This window comes from Lagopus leucura, unplaced genomic scaffold, assembly GCF_019238085.1.
Source record: "Lagopus leucura isolate 7727_CA_CO unplaced genomic scaffold, USGS_WTPT01 Super-Scaffold_100002, whole genome shotgun sequence".
Lineage (NCBI taxonomy): Eukaryota > Metazoa > Chordata > Aves > Galliformes > Phasianidae > Lagopus > Lagopus leucura.
In genome coordinates this window covers 48019021-48041281 of record NW_024962263.1, presented here as the reverse complement: position 1 = coordinate 48041281, position 22261 = coordinate 48019021, and positions in this window count along the sequence as shown.

The following is a 22261-nucleotide window of genomic DNA, read 5'->3' as shown; positions in this document are numbered from 1 at the left end:
GTATAGTCAATATAGAGAGGAAAAAAGTACATGTAAATGTGGTTTATCTGATCAATTCTAGACACCTTTGGACTAAAAAAAAAAAGATGTATCTGCTTTTCTCCCCAGTCAGAGAAGAAAGGCTGAGAAAGGATTTTAGACATCTAATGTGTAGACATGGAGAGAAAATCATCCTATGTTTTGCTTGTAATAGAAGAGCAAAGGTAGAAAGACTCTGTGAGCAAAAAGACTGAGACAGGATAATTGTTTCTGCTACTATAAAGCAGCTGTATGACAAAATGATGACAGCAGCATGCCCACTCATTGTGCTTTACTGACAGTAGCTGTGCTGCTCTTGGAACTGAGTCATAGTCCCTATATGTTCATCTAGGTACTACAACCCATTCAAAAAAAATCTCTAGCATGATAATTCAGAGGAACACATTTCACAATGGAAACCAGTAAGCAGTCAAATCTGGAGCCAAAGTTTGGTAGCTGTTGCAAGGCAGTTGCCCTGAGCTCATGGGCATACTGCTGTATGGACTGTTGAGCTGACAACAGGTGTTCAGCAGAAGGCAACAGATTTTGTCTGGTTCATACAACTTTCTTGGAGAAAAAAGTCCCAGAAAAGAGGCTGAAAATATAGCATGAGTGAGGAGTTCTACTTATCAAATAGATGTAATGGGCATGTATGTAGCAAAATGTAACACTGAATCAATGAAAAATGAGTCAATAAGTTCCAGAAATTCATATTTAAAAAAATATGCAAAAGTAAACAGCCTTTACATCATGCCTGTAAAGCAGAGAATTTAGGAGGAACACAACCACCAAAATGCTATGCAATTTCTCCCTTCTGAAAAGGTTAAAGCTGTAAAAATCACCTGGATGAAACACAGGATGAAGCTTCCATGAACCATTTGGTTTCTACTTCAGATGCACAGCTGCCTTTTGGACCACATAAAGATCTGGAACAAGATCAGTACCAAGTAAAAATGGAATTGTTATTTTCTTGAAAGTTAAATCCACTTGCAACATACACACAACCCATCTTTCTGCTGCTATTATTTAAGTAAGTGTTGCTTCATCACAACACCCTGAGCCAGTATGAGAATGGATTTATCAACAGGGGGTTGTTACCAGATTGTGGCAGCAGGGAAGAAGTCTTGTGACAACACTCAGCTTACTACCAAATCAAAGGGAAAAATCATTTGAAAAAATACCTTTGGCCAGTGGAAGAAAAAATGCTTCTGAGAAATGCATCTCAAGATATCCTTGTCAAGTAATATGTTTAGAGGAGAAAGAAATGTAAAGCAAAAAATTGTTTTGCATCAATAATCTAAGCACAAGGGACATACTGAAAAAAAAACAACTTAAGGTGAATATCTCCAAGAGCATTTATTATTTTTCATGCCAGACTCAAAACCTAGGCAAACTAATAAATTGAGGAGCTGCATTACATGACTAAGCTAGATCTGTTACTGTTGTCCAACTGGTGAGCTACAGAAGAATGCCTCATTTATATTTTATTCTTCATTTCTAAGTACCTACTTCCCACTTGAAATTTGTTGTGGGTTTTTTTTTTTGTAAACACTGGTTTAGAAACTTTAGAAATTGTAAGCGAAACAAATCAGAATTTTATGCAAACAGTTTTTACAAAGATTTGTGTCTATGTCTGTGATTATACTGAAACAATAGTGACATAGAAAACACAGTATGTCAGAGTTTACAATCCCACAATATTTTACTCAGAAAAATGTTAATTTAAATTCTTCATAAACTCTTCATGTTGTAGTTGTCATTTTTGACAAGAAGTATTGACAGGCAACAGCAACATTTGCTTGAATCTCTCCTATTTAGAATACTTGAATAAAATACTATATTAATCAAAGAGACTAGTTATAAGCCTGAGAAAACCTACTAATTAAGTATCAAACGACTAATGAAAAGTATTTGCCAAGGCAAATACTTGCAGACACACCAGTATCAACAAATATATTTCAGTTTTAATGGCAGATACTCATCAAATAGTTGCATTTTGGCATTACATAAACACCTAAATATAATTACATTTGTAACATATTGAACCTGTTGCATCTTATTCTACATTACTGCTTCTGAACAAAGGTCTTCAAACATCACTATCATGAAAGTTCTTGATAATTTTGGTTTTGTGAACAACATCATTGTAAATTTAGGCTACTTTTTAGGCACCTTTTTAGGCACATACAACTCACTACAACCTTGCAGCAGCATGAAATTTCCTACTGAGCAGTAACTAATAAAATACCTTGTATGAGTTTTCTTACGCTTTAAAGACAGAGAATGACATATTGTTTACCACTACTATTGTGTCTAGGAGCCTTTGCCAAATATCCTATTGTGCTAAGCACTATACATACACTACTATACTGTAACAGAAGAAGAGCTTCCATCTAAGGAATTAATAGCATATTTAATGCCAGAGTCTACCAGATTAAAGGGAAAATAAGAAATAAATACACAGAATTCATTAAAAAAAACATTACATCAGACCATTATCATTGGTACCTCTCTTACTTTTATCATACAGGCAAGTTTTCATAAGCAGCAGTGCCATTATGATTTCAATTAGTTCACAGAGACATCAAAATATGAACAGAGATATAAAGCCTTCTAGGTCAAGCTGTCATGAAAATGTATTGTAATGGAATTACACCATAATCATATTCAAAAGCCTACAGAAAAGTAACGATATCAACTTTTGACTGAGTTTTTGCCACTTCCCATAGTCATGGAATTTCTGTAAAGTTGGCAATGTTATGTTGAATTTTCTATAGATAATATTGAGCTATTTTTTTTCTAGACTTCTCCCCTATATAAATTTCAGAAGTAATATTTTTCTAATCCTAGGCTTCTCCCCTGAAAAAAAAAACAAAAAAAACCTATATGTCTTTATGACAATCACATTAAAAAAATAGGCTCTAGTAAAACTGATGTAAGATTGAAGCTCAGTTTCCAGAGCAAAAGTTATCAGACTTGATTTCAATTTACTTGTAATGGATACATTTTCAGGCTATAGATTAATTTCACCCTCCAAACTCACTCAGACTGTTCTACTGAGAAAAGTATTCACATGAAAAAAGTTCAGCAATTATTTTAAAAATTTTGATAAGTAAATAATCTTTAATTGTTCTGTTCACAAAGAAGTAAAATTGCTTTTAACCTGGTTATATTAGGCAAAGTACTCACAGGCAGGCCAATAGCTATATGCAGAAAGAAAAGTTAGACTCACCCAATACATAAAGGGTCTTTCTGGTCATGCAGCACTCCTTCTCTCCAGTGACTGGCTCTTATATGAGCGCAGGGTGACTCTGCCCTGGGTCCACCCCTTCTGGTCACATGGGGAGCACAGGTGCAAACAATTTGAGCGCTTGTTCAAGCTCTCACCTAACAGTTCCCCTACATTTATCTAACGAATATCATTACTAAAACTAACATTTTAAAGAGAAAAATGATAAAGGAGAATAATGAAAATCAAAAATAAAAACTTTTACTGTGGCTCCTAAAAAATTTATTTTTTATTTTTATTTTTATTAAACTTTTATTTTTAACTTGCAGAATTTAGTTGTTTTTGTTTGTTTGTTTATTTCTTTTTAAGAAAACAAACCTTAATGCTACAGTGCCTTAATGGGTGTATTTATACTTTCCTGTCCTATCATGTAGAAGCACCGGAAGACCAGCCAGCATGTGCCAACAACTTATTTCCTGTTCAATTCATGAGAATGAAAATAACCTCGAGGTGCATTATTTTTATGGACATTTTTATTATGGACATTATTGTATTAGCAGAGGGAGAGGAGGTGGAAAGCAGTGAGTGAGAACAGCACTAATCCCACTTGTACAAATGACATAATTCAGCATCTAGCCCTTTCTGTCAGTGGCTATTTCATACACGCTTTCACAGACATAAGGAAGCCTGAAGGAAGCAGCTATAGAATACTTTTGCAGTGCCAAAGCACAGTGTAGTCACATTGGACTCAGATAGCTTGCTTGGCGTGTTGGATACACTGTACCTGCATCCGACAACAGAGAGCAGAAATAAGTTACGTGGTTGTAGTTCTTTCCTCATCCCATCCTAAGGTGAATAAAACAAAACATAGATGCCTCATTTCTGGTATATCAGATAGGATAGACAACTTTATGTCTACATCTCCTGAATCTTACCTTATGGACTGAATGACATAGGCTAGTTTTGTAGAGCAATTTTAGGCTTACTATTGAATTACTTCCATAATGCAAAGACCCATGATTGAAGGTCAGACCTTCTGTGGCCAATTTTGCATTTTCTTTGAGCTTGGGAAGAGCTGGGGATCATTGGGTTATATCAAAAGACCTCTGTATCAGTAGCGCATAGCCAGAGTCCTGATATTTCTCAATCTTCCATCTGTTATATTCTATACAAAAGTAAAAAATACAAACAAACCAGTAACAATTACTATATGATTTCTATTATGTATGAGGATATTTTATATGTAAAAGGAATATTACCAAGCATTCTGATGATTTTTAACTCTTAAAGCAAAGAATAGATGGAAAAAAAAAAAATCATTTCTTATGGTAATAATAAGTAACTTCAGATTATTTCTGGTTCAGTTTTTTCTTGTTTTGTTTATTCTTTCCTTTATTGTTCTTCAAATGTTTGGGGGAAAAAAAAAAAAAAAAGAGTTTACATAAAGTTGGAGGCCTAGACTTCTAAAATAATCTGTAGTCCTGGAAACTACAGCTCTTCTGAATACATCAGTTTTCATAGATAGCTATACACATATACATACATTTAGACAACATTACTGTATGTGACGCATTTCATCCAGGTCATACCCTGCATGAACCAGAAATTTACTCCGTAAATTAAGTTATTAGAAAAAAAACTCTGGCACACTGAAAGAGTTGCCATAACTCCCACAAATAGAAGTGCTTTTCAGATTGAGAGAAAGACTTATATATATGGGAGTGAAAAAAAGTGGAAAAATTATTGTAATTTGCATTTATGATGTGATCGCCTCCAGTACAGATTAAAATCAGAACCCCTACTAACACTCACTTTCATAAAGCAGCTTGTGGTATCAGAAAAAAGTCTTCTTTTCTGATTCCTATCTACTGAAAGAAAACACAGAATACACAGAGCTCAGGATTCAGTGTCAATTAGAGAGCAACTCTCTACAGTTTGCCCCTGTAGTAGATGTCAGGAAATAAAAGGTTACCAGCTGGCTGTGGAAGAAAAGAGAATAATATGCTAATAGGAAAATGTGTCTGCTGTTTAGTCTTATTCTATATTTAATGAGATTGTTGTAATATGGCTGCTACCTCAGGCTTATAAGAACACAGAATACCCAAGGAATTTTTTTATTTTTTTTATTTTTATGAAAGAGGAAATGCTGATTCTCAGTAAAGCATCATGTAACCTCTGTAATAATAAAGCAACTGCATTGGAGTTTCAGTGTCATCCTGATAGAATCTTTAGAATTTGATATTCTGTGGTGATATTACATTACCTTTATACTACACCACTCTGAAATAGTAAAGTACACCAAGTAACAAAACTTTGATGTTTTACAGCAGCGCAAACTCGGGAATGGTTTAAAATGTGTAACAATTTTTTGTTGACTATATCTTGTCTACATCTTAAATATGTAGAAGATAGGAGCTCCTTTCTAAATTACACATTTTTTTACTCAGTTTGTTCTTAGATCTGTTCTCTGACTTCAATAATTTCATAGTCCCTAATGCATTTTTTCTGCATGCATGGCCACAATAAGCTCTATATAAAGTCTAACATCTGAAGTACACTGGATGAATACCCTTGGAATTCAAACTCTGCAAATTGTAAAATCAGAAATTAAATCCTATTCAAAACAACACAAGTGGATGATCTTGCATTTTTAAAGCTGCAAAACCCAAAGGCTCAGCTTGCTTAGTCCCTTTACTGAGATCATTATCTTATCTAATGGCCTGAAATTGCTTTTCATCTAGTCAGTCTGGTTCAAGTAGTTGTAAAATTCTAGCTCTGCTAACACTGCACAAACTTATAAAAGACTGGCCCATAAAGAAGTAGATTTCAATTAAATTCCAGGAGTGAATACAGTGCATTGAGAAGTTTGGAATCTATTATGGGAAGGCACAAGCTTAAAAGAATAAAACCTAGCTTACAAGAGTAAAACCTAATGAATAATCTACTTTCAAGTGATATTCTAATGAATGTGATAAAATAGTCAGTAGCTAATACCTATTCTAATAAGCAATCATTCTTGGAAGACATTGCCTGAAGTTCTTAGTATTCTCCCTATGTTTATAATTTATGTCTCTTTCTATAAATTGTTTTATGTGCAGTTGCATAAAGGTTTATTTTGCAATAGCTTTTTTTTTTTGTCAGTCACAAGAATGAATTACAGATGAGTGTTTTATCTTAAAGCGCAAAATACTGTTTCACTTGAGCATAAGATGAGGATGAAGAGTCACATAACCTGGTTTTGTATTGTCATATATTGAAATATAGAAAATTCTGAAAACAATAATGCAGTCTTCCTTTTTCTGAAGTTCCAGGAATATTAAGAAATGTTAAGCATCAGCCACAAGAACCCTTGCATGTAAAAGAAGTTTATACATCCTCACATATGAGATCTACAAAATAAATGTTAGCAATTGTACCAATGACTGCAGTGTCAATGCCTCATAATTGGGCAGTTGCTGAGTAAGTGTTTTTTATAGCTGGAAGGGAGACTGAAATAGTTGCTCTATGAAATTACTCAGTCACAGAAAAAACTGTTGAAATTACTTGTAAAAGGTGATGGCAGAATCATTAAAAGATATTTGGATATACTTTGCAGGTACTATCTTATGTCAATAATGACTCTTAAATTATTTCACATACTTTTTTTTCAATGGAACATTTACATAAATTTGTTTATTAATTGTGTCTATTTTCCACATGGCATGTTGTGATAGGGTTTTGTTCAGATTTTCTTGTCTTGTAGATGTTTTCTTTACTTTTTTTGTCATAGCAAGTACAACTGTTTCCTTTATGCATGACCTTGGCCTTGTCATATTAAAGTATGACAGGCTAGGAGCTGTCTAGATTATAAGAAGACTGCAGAAACTTTAATTCCTGTTGAGTGCACTGTGCAAGTATCATGAAATCTCCTATTTCAGCCAGCTGTGAGGTTTCCAGAGGTTTCCACTTCAGCAAGTGCTGGATTAAGATTAAACTAGGCAAAATGCCTGAAGAGATACTGAATAGGTTTGATGCAAATTACACCGGCCTGCTGCTTTGAAAGTACACATTAGTAGAATCATTAACCGTAATCATCCTCAATTACAAGCACTGTAAGCACATGTACAGCAGTCCAATAAATGAAGCTATTGTTTGCATGCAATGACCATAATTTACAGACATGACTACCTTATCCACAGTTTGATGCAAAGCTGCAATCTCCAAAATAATATTATGAATTATTTTTAACTTCTGAAATTAATGCAACTTTCATGCCTCTTTTTCAAATTCCTATCAAGATAATCATTTTTGTTATGTCTTATTATCTTAGTATATAAGAAATTTTCACTTTGGAAAATACTCAGTGTGTTTTGTATGAATTACTGTAAACATCTGGCAGTGCTCAAGTGTTCAACTCCAAAAGTTTTGTCTTGTTAAGTAGTGTTGTTGACAAGTTTCTACTGTTTAAAAAAAAAAAAAAAAAAGAAGGTAGAGAGCATACTAACATTGGAATGGAAGATATTAATTAATGTGCCATGCTTTTTGAGTCACGTAGTATGGTGCTGCAGTCTTCCTAGAGTACTGAACATGTGCAATGCCTGTAGCATGAACCGCTCATGTCACTTTCACCACTGCTGAAATGCATCATCCATCGCCTCACTGTGATTTTTACAAGTGCAGCATGTGGACTCTTGTTCATTGCTGTCAAAAATGAATAGCTAATAGTGAAAAATGCTGAAAAAATATTGTTGTAGCTGAGAATATGCTCTATCAAATAGTGCTATTATGCTCTTTGTACCTATTGCTCTTTTCATAAAAATATACAAGAGGCATTACTTTCGGAGCAACCTATTTGCATTACTGCAGTTAGGAATGACAACATTGCCCCTGCCAGATATCTTAGAAGAGCTTATTTTCAGTTCCGCACATCTTTGTAGATGCCAGTTATTTATGTTAATATTTTTTTCATGCTTCTTCTGCCACAAGGTCAGAGTATTTTTCCCTATTTGGTGGAAATTAACAAGTCAGGTTCCCAGAGTACTTAACACAGGAAGGCACTTGTTCCAGGACTCTGTCACTCTCAAAGTAAAGAACATTTTCCCCATGGTCATATGAAACTTCCTGTGTTTACATCTGTGCTCACTGTCCCTTGTCCTATCACTTAGCACTGTTAAAAAGAGCCTGGCCCCATTCATTTATCTCTCACCCTTTAGATATTTATACGTGTCTCAGTTTTCTCCAGGCTGAACAGCCTCAGGTCTCTCAGCCTTTTCTCATAGGGAAGTGGTCTTTGTGGCCCTCCACTGGTCTCTCTCTCAAAGTTCCCTGTCTTTATTGAACTGAGAAGCCCAGAACTGAACGCTGTATTCTGCTCTGTGTCCTCACCAGCGCAAAGAAGATTGGAAGGATCACCACCCTCGACCTGTTGATCATGCTCTTTTTAATGTAGCCCAGGTTTCCACCGAAATTCCTGGCCACAGGGCACAGTGCTGGCTCGTGGCCAAACTGTTGTCCACCTGGACATCCAGGTCCTTCTCTTCAGAGCTCCTTTCCAGCAGGTCAGCCCCTAACCTGCACAGATGCATGTGATTGTTCCTCTCCAGATGTAGGACTCTGCATCACCCCTGTTGCAAATCATAACATATTTCTCCTCCCAGCTCTCCAGCCTGTCCAGACCTTGTTGAATGCCTGCACAGCCTCCTGGTGTGTCAGCCACCCCTCCCAGAATCAGCAAACTTGCTCAAGGTGCATTCTGTCCTTTCATCCAGCTAACAACTAAGTTGTTGAACAGCGCTGGACCCAGATCAACCCCTGAGGAACATCACTAGCTACAGGCTTCCAAGTAGACTCTGTGCCTCTGATCACAGCCCTCTGAGCTTCTGAGCTCTGCCAGTCAGCCAGTTCTCAATTCACCTCATTGTCCACTCATCTATCCCACACTTTCTAAGCTTACCTATGAGGATGTTATGGGATACAATGTGAAAACTCTTGGTGAAGCCAAGGTAGACAATATAACATAATAACAATATAACAATATAACATAATAACATGGAAGGATACCACATATCACAGAATAACAGAATCACAGAATGGCCAGGGTTGGAAGGAACCTCAAGAATCATGAAGCTCCAACCCCCCTGCCACATGCAGGGTCACCAACCTCCACAGTTAATACTAAACCAGGATGCCTAGGGCCCCATCCAATCTGGCCTTGAACACCTGTAGGGACGAGGCATGCACAATCTCCCTGGGCAGCCTGTTCCAGCACCTCACCACTCTCCCTGTAAAGAACTTCCCCCTGACAGCCAATCTAAATCTTCCCTCCCTCAACTTAAAAGCATTTCCCTTTGTCCTGCAGTTATCAACCCTTTCAAAGAGTTGATTCCCCTCCTAACCTTGAGGTACTGAACCTTAAATTCCCTTTAGGTACTGAAAGGCTGCAGTGAGGTCACCCCGCAGCCTTCTTTTCTCCAGGCTATTCAGGCCTGGCTCCCTCAGCCTGCCTTCGTAGCGGAAGTGGTCCAGTCCCCTGATCATCTTTGCAGTTCTCCTGTGGACCCTCTCCAACAGCTCCCTGTCTTTCTTGTACTGGGGGCTCCAGACCTGGGCACAGTATTCCAGATGGGGCCTCACAAGAGCAGAGTAGAGGGGGACAATCACCTCCCTATCTCTGTTGGCTACCCTCTTCTGATGGAGCCCAGGATACCATTTGTTTTCTGAACTGCAAGGGCACTCTGCTGGCTCATGTTGAACTTTTCATCTATCAAGACCTCCAGGTCCTTCTCTGCAGGGCTGCTCTCAAGGACCACTCCTTCCAGTCAGTATGGATGCCTGGGATGCCTATGGATGCCTGCCAAAACCTTGCACTTTGCCATGTTGAACCTCGTTATGTTCACCCGGCCCCACCTTTCAAGCCTGTGGAGGTCCCTCTGAATGGCATGCCTTCCTTCTACAACCACGATCACTTCCTTCCTGACCACATAGATCAAGCATAATTTCCCCTTGATGAATTCATGTTGACTACTCCTGGTAACCTTTTTCTCTTCTGCTAGCTTGGAGATGACATCCAGAATAAACTACTTCATCATGTTCCCAGGGATGGAGGGGAGACTGACTGACCCGTAGTTCTCCAGGTCCTCCTTCTTGCACTTTTTGAAGATTTCAGTGGCATTCACTTTCCTCCAGTCTTCATCTTCCATACTCCATGATTTTCAAAGATGATAAAGACAGCAGCTTGGCATTCATTTCTGCTAGCCCCCTCAGCACTTATGGGTTGCATCCTATCAGGGCCCATGGATTTATGTGTGTCAGATTTCTGTTTGCTTACATGATCTCTGACCAGATCTTCTTCAATCAAGGGGAAGTCTACTTTGCCCTAGACTGTCTCTCTCACTTTCAGAGTCTAGAATTTTCACGAAGCAGTCTTAGCAGTAAAGATTGAAGCAAAGAAGGCATCCAGTAACTTCACCTTTTCAGGTGTCAGGGCACCACAACATGCAGCAGCAGGCCCATAGTTTTATGAGAACCACTGCCTGTGATTGTGAAACTACTTCCAGCTGTCTGTAGAAGACTACATCAACTTCCTCTTCCTGATCAAGTGGCCCCCCTATTAGTCTGCACCTTAATTCTCACCCGCAAATATCATTCATTCCTAGGTGGATCTCGATGCATTCCAGTTGTTCTCTTACATAAAGAGCAATACTACCACCTCTCCTTGCTGGTCTGTTTTTTCCCAAAAAGGATATTGGCATTCATGACAGAGTCCAGTCTGAACATAATTTTGATCATGAGGATCTTTTTTCTGTTTTCAGATATAGTGCACTAAGGGTGGCTGCAGAAGATAAGAGCTTGAGATTCAAAAGAACAACAATAAAATAAATTGTTGCCAACTCAACAAATGTATCAATGTGCAATCAAAATGTGCATAGAATGAACATTGACTGCTCTGAGTAATGTTAAGTAGCTGCATGGAGAGACTACTCAATTCATAGCTGTCAATTCCTCTAAAATTCTTACCTACAAGTTTCATTTCTCCATCTCCCCAAAAGCAGTTTTGAGTCCTGTTAGCTTCTGTGCTCTGCCAAGATCCCAAATGGAGTTCTACTTTGGGTAATATTAGAGAGGTCAGTATGGATTCACAGCCAAAGACAGCATCTGTCTTTTAATGAGCTGTATAATGTAGTATAGGAAAAACTGTGTTTGTTTTACTATGCCCTCTGTTACAAGATGAGGAATAGCCTTTTATAAGCTCAATTGACAGATAAAACTGCTCTCATGACATAGTTGGGAGTAACATACAAAAAAAAAAAAAAAAAAAAAAAAAAGTAATTTTCTGCAAATATTTGCCAAGGACATACTAAAGAACTCCTGCCAAGATTGTGTGCTTTTTCTTTTTAATTAATGGCTATCATGCCCTTACCAGGCATTTCTGGAGCTGCAAAATTTCTGTCACATAGCTCAATATAATGTTGGGTTGTTCCTTTGCTGAGAAGGATGGCACCTTTTGCATGGTTGTCCAGGCACCAGTATCTGCAGGTGAGGGTAAGGGGACAAACTCAGAATACAAAAGGGAAGCAGGTGACCCAAGTGGTGAGGGACTGAGACAGGTTGCCCAGAGAGGTGGTAGATGCTCCATCTCTGGAGACACTCAAGGTCAAATTGGATGAGGCTCAAAGCAATCTGATGAAGCTGTATGTGTCTACACGTTCATTGCAGGGAAGTTGAACTACATGACCTTCAAAAATCCCTTCCAGCTCAAATGATTCTATGATTCTGTCAGAACAGGAAATGAGTGCACCAGTGGATGTTTTTTGGATGCAAGTCATTTGGAGAATGTAATATTCTTTCCAAGGAAATTACGGAGGTCCTATCACTCAAGTTCATTGTAAATAGAATTAGAAAACTGAAAAATTTGAATAAATTCTCCAAAAGGCAGATGGAAATAATGAAGGCTGCTCCTTTAATTCTAATTCTATTACAGGAAAGATAATGCCACAGGAAGAGCAAGTCATTTTTTAAAGAGAAGCTTTTAATGAGGTTGAACATCTGAAAGACATATCCAGATGTACAGACTGAAATGACTGCATAGCTATCAAAAGGCAGATATGTACGGGTAGTACAAATTTCCTCCTACTCATAGGCGTGTTAATTCCATTCAATCTCAACTCACTGTCTTTGCCAGATATTTTCCACTTTTATAACCCTTTTTCTTTTCAGTTTAGTTTCCTACCGGATAAAATGTGTATATGATTATTACTAACTAAGCACATGTCACGTGTCTAGTTCTGCCAATTTCAAGAACATCTGAAGAAGCAGAATGTGTTAAAGATAATTATGGACCTACTAGATGTATGAGAATAGGCATGAAAAAATTAGAAACTCTATTAGTGTCCCATAGACCCAGAGTCATGAGTAAAGGGCAAACTTACAAGTGCCAGAATCACAAATCAGTTGCTTCAGTCAGTTCTTACATTTCCCTAGCCGTGTCAGTAAAGCGCAAATCACGTTCATCCATTCACATGCTAAACGAATCATAGAATCATAGAATCACAAGGTTGGAAACGACCTATAAGATCACCTAGTCCAACCACCCTCCCATTCCCAGTACCACAAGCTACTAAACCATCTCTAGTAGCTCCTCATCCAGGCACCTCTTGAACACTGCCAGGGACGGCCACTCCACCACCTCCCTGGGCAGCCATTCCAGTGCCTGACCACCCTCTGAGAGAAAAAGTTTCTCCTAATGTTCAACCTAAACCTCCTCTAGTACAACTTCTGGCCATTTCCTCGGGTCCTATTATTTGCCTGGGAGAAGAGGCCAGACCCTTTTTCATCACAACCTCCCTTCAGGAAGTTCTAAAGTGCGATGAAGCTTTTGTAATGTTTTGTATTTCTTAGAAAATGGCAAACTTTCATGCAATTTGCCCTGAGGATGACATCAAGCAGTTCCAGAAACAGATTAGAAATAAGTAATTTTTTTTTTTCAATATAGGTGTAATCTAAGATTAGCCAAAATAAATAAATAAATAAATAAATATATTTTTTTTTTTAAATAGACATTTTACTTATGTCTTTTTTTTCTGAATTAAAGTTATGAATAACTATGCCAATGGTATTTTTTCTCCTTTCAGCTACTGTAAAAATGTATGGCTTATCCAATGTCTATTTATTGCCTCAGCCTACAGTGTCCAGTCTCATCATCTGACGGCAGCACAATGGTATACTCAGTATTCACCATTTACATGACTCTATCGTACCTTTCCTTGGCTGTTACAGAATAAAGCTTCATGAGAGATTCAGTCTAGATCTCAGCAAACTTTTCTGGAGCGTGAGACAAAGCATAGAGACATAACTAAATATTTCTACAATCTCATTCTAATTATGACAGAAGAAATCAATCATCTTCATGCTCATGCAGAATTAAGACAGCCATATGTAAAAAATAGGAGAGATGAGTAAATAAGATTCAATATTTCCTGTACCAGTATTCAGCATCAAGTATTTCCTATAGGCTGCAGTGGGCTAGCATAGAACAATCAGCTGTTACAAGTCATTTTTGTTTGTTTGTTTGTTTTTGTTATTCGATTATTAGTTTTTTATTAATTGAAGAAAAAGGGAATTTTAAGTTTGCTTGTTTAATAATAGTTGGGTTTATTAAACATTCAGCATATCACACAAAGATGGACCAGAGTTCAAACTGATACTACTGAAATAGAAAAGGATCTGAAAAACATACTGCACACCTATCATAGGGCTTAAATAACCAGCCTAGTTTCTCTGTTGTGTCTTGTAAATATTATATTCTGGAATTATGTTTGGAACTTCTCTACAGAACCTCAGGATAAAATCTGCCCATTATATGGGCCTATTTTATCACTTTACATTAAGAGGAATATTCTTATATCCTACAGCAAGTTTTAGAATCATAGAATCTCCTGAATTGGAAGGGAACACCAGAGGCCAGACGTCTAGTCCAGCTCTCCCACAATGAACTTGAATAATTTTTCCATATCTCCATGGTATTTGTTTTAGCAGTAGTAAACAGTACATTTACAGCCTCACACAATTTCACCCCCTTGTGTTTATATTTGACATCTAATATATAATCCCAGAGAGACAGTGAGGAAAACTCATTTTTCTCTGTACAACTATGGCTTCCATATTTTAGCCTATCAAATGCTTAGCATCATTTTACCCCAAAGATATATTGATTGTAATCTTACATTTCATCTATCTTGGGGCAGATTAAAGTTTGTGCAAATGCACTGATCTTTTCTTTTTTTTCCAGCTACATTCATCACTTGATAGCATGCAATCTTTAAGAAAACTATGGCCACCTTAGACTTCCCATATTCATCGAGTCATTCTCTTGTCAGTTAGATATTCTGTCATTTTGAAAGGTTTACCCTGCATTTGGTGTCAACCTATCCATACCCATAAAATGTTGTCAGTGATAAATCTCTGCTATTCTTTTTTTCCCTTTCTGTATTGTTGCACTGTCAAGCAAGACAGTCCAGACTTCCAATACTCAGGATCCAGCTTCTAAAATCCTCTTGAACAGAGCAGAGTTTTAGACATGCATACACAGGATAGTATGACAGAATTTTCTAGTAAATTTACCATGGGACTACATGGCTCATTTAGTCTCGTAATTTGCTGCTTGAGAAATTATAGTACTGTGGCGATATGAGAGTCAACACTTCTCAAAATCTATAAAGCAAGGATTATGGTCATTTTGCTATCTTTGAAGAAAAAAGTTGGTAACACTGCCAATAATGTTGGAAATTCTGAAAAGAAGATTGTGGTCAGGGCTTGCACTTACACGTGAATAAGTTGTGTCTTATATATGGCCATATTGCTCCCATGAGAGAGGATCAGAACTAAGGAGTAGGCTTCCCCTGCATACCTCCTGCTTTTTAAGCCCAGGATATTTTTGCCATTCAGTGTATCTGAGATTTATAATGACCCTGTAAATCAGAGCATACTAAGTTTCTGCATGCTGTAGCTCTCACATATCAGCAGTTCATCTCACTGATTTGGCAAATCGCTGTAGAGTGCCCTGTTACAATATAAGCAATTGATGGGAGGATAGTATGTATTCCACGAAATGAACCACCATGTAACTTATATTTGTCCATCACAACTTATTTCAATCTTACAACCTTTTCCTAAATGGATTGCACCTCTTACAAAGCTCCACTGCAAATGAAAAAGGAAAATTGCTATCAAAAAGTGACTGTCTTCCCCTCTTCATAAAGGTAAAATTCACTCTGTCCTCAAATAATGACAAGAAATGACCTGCCCTCATTTACTATAGTTTCTGAAAAAAACTATAGGTACATAAATAAAGGGATTATCCTCCCCCAGCAACTTTGGTCAATGCATCTGAGCATCACCAAAATCAGAATTGTGTCTCAATGTTTGCTCTAAATGAAATATATTTTTCTTCTTTAAATATAACACTTTCCCTAAAACATATGAACTAAATTGAGTGTTTCCACATTGCACTGAATCATCTCTAGAGTGCATTTCCAAGTACACGTTTCTTACTGAAGAAATTTTTCAAATTATTCCCCATAACTTTTCCCTCATGTTAATTATACTGTGTAATTGTGTACATTATTAACTCATTAATAATCCTTTAGAAACACTTTGTTATTTTTGTTTTATTTGTGTGAGTGTAAAATTCACTTTTATGTGGATAATTCATTATTACTAAATTCAAATAGCAATTTATCTATTATTTATCACTGTTTTAAAAAACTGCAAAGTATTAATATTTACTTTCTTTCCATAAGTAAAAGGCTTGCAAGAATAATGTTCCTGGGTCAGAAGCCCTTCTTCATGGTAATTATAAAACAAGTGCTGTAGATCAAATCCTACGCTTAAGACACTAGCCTCAGGCTTGATTTCAGATTCCCTGACAGGACTGCATTTAATTCATTTAAGCCTGTGTTTTTCAGTCATAACTTTGATATTTTAGGTCTTTGGAAAACTCGGAAAACAGTTCCCTGTCTCAAAAGAGGTATCTAATAGTAGCATAATAGTTGACAAATTGAAGTAGAAGTTATGTACTCCTGTAAGTTATATTTCAGCTTCCATCAGCTTCCACAGCACAATGTCTAGCACTCTCATGCTCACTAACACTAAGGAATGAAGCTACATGACCTCCTGCACATCTGCAAGGGGAAAGAGACTGCTCTTCCACGCAAAGGCTCATCACATGGTAGGCACCGGTTCATTTACCTACCTTCTCTTTTGCCTTTGCACAACTCTGTTTTCTGTCAATCAGTGTGTCAGTCCATATCTAGGTAGCCTACATGAATGGAGTATTTTTGGCAGCCATATTACGTTTACAAGCAGGGCTTATGCTAGGGCCTTTCATTATTTGTTTTGATTTGAGGTTTTACACACTCTTACCACAGGAATGTGATCTTTGTTTCACATACATTACCACTTCAATTAATGGATTAAGTATAAACCATCTCAGCCTGCACTTATAGAAATACAAAGCCAACCCTGTATTTTCCTTCACTTTTTTTGTACAGTGTACATAAACAACATCTTACCAAGTGTGTTTTCTAGTTTAACCACTTCATTGTCAATATGACTGCCAAACATAAAGCTACTCTCTCCTCTTGTGCTGTGGTTATAGGACTACACTGAAATGCAATACTTATTGGAGTGGCTTAGTATATTTAAAAGGTCAAATGTATATTTTTATTGGATATTATCTTTGCTAAAATACACTTGAAGCGATAGATACTTGCTTAACCTCAGTAATTCTCTACTTTCTTCAAATCATTTTGACAGCTGTACCACTGCTGAGCAGATTACCATTCAATATTATTCTTCCTGAAAGACTAAAATTTTTTAGTAGTTTTATTCTTCAATATATTATATTTCCTTGACATTAGGGAGGTTACAATGTGTTTAGAAATGTCAGATATCATAAAAATATTCCACCAGACAGATTTCACAGCCTTTGTATAAAAGTATTATTTTAGATATTTATTTATGCTTTTTAAATTCAAGATCTGATCTAATTTTCATTCCCACGGACATTAGCTTTAACCTTTTCTAGTCTGATCTTATTTTGTGGATCTTAACATCTGTTGCAACAATAATTATTTAATTACTATACATCAAAGATCAAAAATAGTCCCTGTTAAAAACATTGATTAAAAATCTATTAAATATGCTTTTTTTTTTTCCTTATAAGGTATCTGAAGTTGCTAAACAGATTAACATTGCTTACCAATTCTTTCAAGAACAGATTTACTATATAGTTGCTATGTTGGTGAACAAACATCCAGATACACAATATAATGTCCCTGATATCTGGATATTTCTAATAAATGTTATGACTTTGTTTATAAAGAAATTGTAAATTTTGGTAGTGCATACATTAGCATATGTTTAAAATACAAATTTTACAGCATATTGAAAATGTAAAATATATCACATTAAAAAGAAAGGAACAGTCCTCCTGAGTTAAGGACCTGCTCAGTTCCAAGTCAAACTTTCTCATCATTATGCCTTACAGAATTTAATTATTAGTCATGTTGAAGACAAATCTGATAGAAACAGTATACGTGTTGCAGAGGGCAGTCAGACCTAGGATCCAGTGAGTAACACATTAAAATAAGTAAACTTCTTGGCATATGAGGAATTCTTATGCAATGGTAAAAGCAGTTGTGATTTCTGAGTGCTATCTAATATTTTTACTAATATGGTTGTAACTGAATGCAGAAATTAACCTTACATGATTTAATACTCATAAAAAGTAATAGAGGTATTTTGCATAAATTAAACATGAACTGACTCTTTGAATCACGATTTTAAATGAAATATAACAGATGCTCATTATTCATAGGCTAAAAAAGGAGCTTTGACTTGATGTGTATAAACAGAAACTCCTGCAGAAGTCTAGATGGGTCTTATTAATTTTCCCAAGCTTGATTAGTATATCTAGATATGGAAAGAAAAGGCAGACAAGATATTGCACACCACATAGAGCCAGATTTTAGTGCAGGTTTTAAACCCTTCAGACAGAATTTACCCACCTTGCATTTCATGTATAAAAGAGGGTAGAGAGGAAACCAATCTTAGAAGGCAACCTCTTCACATTTCTTAATGCTCAGATCCATTACATTACTGGGTTTAATATTAATCACTACAAACCAAAAGAAATTCTTGTGGGCATCTTAATGAAAACCTCTACCCAAGAAGCTCTAACAATAAAGAAGATATGCAGCAAACTGATATTCATTTCCAAATGAATGTGTCATGTGAGACGGTTACTGATATTTGGTTTCTTGCTACTGATACTCTGCCAAATACTAACTCCTATGAAAGGTATGGAAGGAGTACTCAAAACACACCATTTCAGATCAAATGGCGTTCATCATCTGGTGAGCTGTGAAAAGCAGCTGGAGGTATCAACACCCAGCACACATACAGCTGGATCCAAAAAAAGGACATCTGGTACTGGTCTTCATCTGTGTCAGGAATAGGATAGTAAATAACTGAAATTAATTTCATCTCATTTCAAAATTAATTGCTAGCTCATTGTCTAATTTCTTTATTAATTAATGGAGTCTGATCTTAACAAAGGTGCAGAACCAATACTTTGAAGAAGTACTGTGGATAAATAAAATACAGAAGCACTTGTCCATTCAGAGGGCTGGAAAATAACCCAGTGAGAAACATAAAGAGACTGTAGAAAATAAGAGATTTGGTAAAAGTCCCTCAGTTTGGAATTAGTTATAAAAATTTTGCTGTTTTCCTCATTTGCTTGTGATTCTCTGCGGTGAACATTTAAGAATAAAAAAAGGTACAAATCAAGGTGAAGAAGTATTTTTTAACTGAAACAAACCTGTGTGTGATTTGAGGGAAGAGAAGGAATGGCAATGGCTGCTCCAGTCAGTTGAGGTATTGTGTTCTTCAGTAGAATGTTCCTTGTTGTTTCAAAACATGTTTGCTAACATCTCAGATGGCACTAAACAGCATTTGAATTAAATTTGTCCTTTTGTGATACAGGCAACTGAGACCAGAATAATTCTATTCCATCTGTTAGCCTGTATTTTTTTCAGTAGAATACCTCTCCAAACTTCAACGTCATTTTAACAGACTGCAAGGAAAACTTAGATACCTAATTATAATGTTTTATTGAACCTTGAAAATAGTTTTCCTGTCTTTATTAGGCTGATAAAATAAGTTATCCAAATCACAAATTAACTTGAACAACTCCTGCAATAATCCCCAAAACATTTTTAAGGATAATGAACTAAATACGATTACATTAGATGTAAATAGAATACTTATGAAACATCATGCAGAAACTGATTTTTAAAGACATTAATTTGGAAAAAAATCTTGAGTAAGTATATGTCTGTTACTATCTTTGAATTTTCTGTTTTGCATGACTTGCTGAAGGGGAAACGAGGACTAGACTTATAGAAAGACCCTCATCACTGTGCGAAAAATTCTACTGCTACAAACATGGCATCATCTTCCCCTAAAATGTTTGAATAATTAGTAACACGTAGTAATAAAAAATAGCTGAGTTCCCAAGTGTTTGTTTCCCTTTTTCACGTAATAATGTATGGCAGATATTTCCTGCTGTTCCTCAAGATGTGCCTGAAGAAATGAGGAATTTTCCTTTCCTACAATAGGATATTTTTTCCTCCTTTTTCCCCAGAGTGCTTTATGACTCTGTCACTTATGGCACAATTGCTCCCAGAGGAGGTAATGTAATAAATGCTCTGAAGTAAAAAGCAGTGTGCATTTCACATTTAATGCCACAGAATAATATATTCACAAGTTAACGTAAAATTTCATTCCCAGAGTATTTCGATTAAATCTTTTATTTTTGTCTTTTTTTTTAATTATTATTTTTTTTTTTTGTCTCTGCTAACATTAGGATGGCGGTAGCTGAATAGCATCAAATTCATTTTCATCATGCTTTGTCTGTGGAGGTGTGATATGTGTAATTGAAAGTTTGACCATCTTTTCATTATAGGAAGACTAAGCTCATCCATCAGTGCCAGAAGCAGGAAGTTAATGCCATACATCAAGCGTCATTTAGCACATGCACATCATTCACAGGGATCAATTATTATAATATTTATTTTAAAAGGTGCAGGTTGAGACCAAGAAAGTGAGACATCCATCTTTATCAGTTACATACCTTTAATTCCTAACAATGTTAAACGCAGATTTGGTGGTACAGCCAGCCACACTCTGAATTTTGTACAAGTAATAATTTTTAATTTCATTTAGACATATCCCAATTTATCTTCATCGTTCATCTCATAGAATTCAATAACTGCTTGTTTTATGAATCCAGTTAGAAACTCCTTGCTGAATACTCAGCAACAGCAAGCTGTTTTTAAGCAAAAAGTGACTACATTAGCTGACTGCTCCTGCAAAGGCACGAGTTGAAAAAAGAAGTTAAAAAGATCCTAATTTTCCTTAACCCTCAGTGCCTCAGCACAGACTGAACTTCAGTTCTTTCCACTCTCAGTGCTCTTTGTGACAATATACCATTTATTGGAAACTTAACAGAGAAGCATATGTAATGCTAGCTAAAATTCGAAGTTATTTTCTTATTAATTTTCTTTTCATCTACTTATAATTCCCCACAACCAACCCTACTCTACCCATTTCCTTCAACCTGCTCTTTTCTCACTCAGCTTGTCCTTCTTTGGTAGCGTAAGCCTGAAATTTAACGTCAGAGAGCCTGCTGCTAGCTTTGATTTTAATAATTTACCCAAATTGGTAATAGATATAATCACGTTTTAAGTGTTATCAAGGACAGTTGCTGTGAAGAAAGTCAATGTGTAAGATGGATGTGGGGAGAAAAGATTGCTAGTGGAAAGGGGGAGGGGGAAGTTATTATATATTCACAACATCCGCAGTCATACCGCAGGATTAAGTGAAAGATTCTCTGTCCTGTATTTCTGCATTAAAAGATAGCTAGAAAGGCAGCAGCTATCACCCTTCTGAGAAAACTGATAACACACAAATTTAAGAAATGAAAGCTAAAAATTCCCAAACAGTCATAGAAGAACATAATAGAAAAAAAAAATATCAGCATATTCCACTGAAGTCAGAAGTTAACAGACAGAGTTAAAAGGGAGGTAAAACTCACAGTTTCCTATAATATTATCTTGTGAATGTTTTTTATATAGTGTGTGCATTTACGCTTATGCCTGTGAATATAACTGATGTTATATAGGAGCCATGTACCTTCATGCTTTGAATGTTAGAGTTGCTCTTAACTGCAGGAAAGTTGAGGGAGGGAAGCTTTCCCATTTCCTGCCTTTGGGTATAGGATGAATAAGAACTCATGGGAAGACAAATGACCCCTCTGAGAGTTTCTCACCCTGCAGTATGAGGATGTCTGCTCCCTAAACTTAAATCCCACTTGACTTTTTGGGATGACATTTATAGTAAGATGGAACTAGTTACTCAAGTTGTCCCTTATGCTTGCCTCTTCACCTGGGTAATTAGTGATAGGACAAGAGGTAATGGCTTAAGTTTGCACCAGAAAAGGCTTAGGTTGGATGTTAGGACAAATTTATTCTCAGAAAGAGTGATGGGGCATTGGACAAGGCTGGCCAGGGAGGTGGTAGAATCACAATCTCTGGAGATGTTTAAGGAATGTCTAGATATGGCACTGAAGGACATAGGTTGACGATTGGACTAGGTGATCTTAGTAATCCTTTCCAACTGTAATTATTCTGTGGTTATATGATTAAAAAGTGTGAAGCTCACTAGAAGTAGAGAAGCGGGAGAATGTAACAGTGTACAGGAGTTTTCCTCCCTGAACCTTTTACTTGGTCATGGTGGGAGAGGGTGGGCAAAGCCCAAGGATGCAGCATGGCTCCACACTATTCCTCCCTAAGCAGCATGTGAATGCTTGGGCAAGAACTTCAAATATTGCACAGTGGTATTTGGCAGTGGACATCTATTAGAGGCCCCAGGAAAACTATATTAGCAGAGGAATCTGCAGCCACATTTTATGTAACT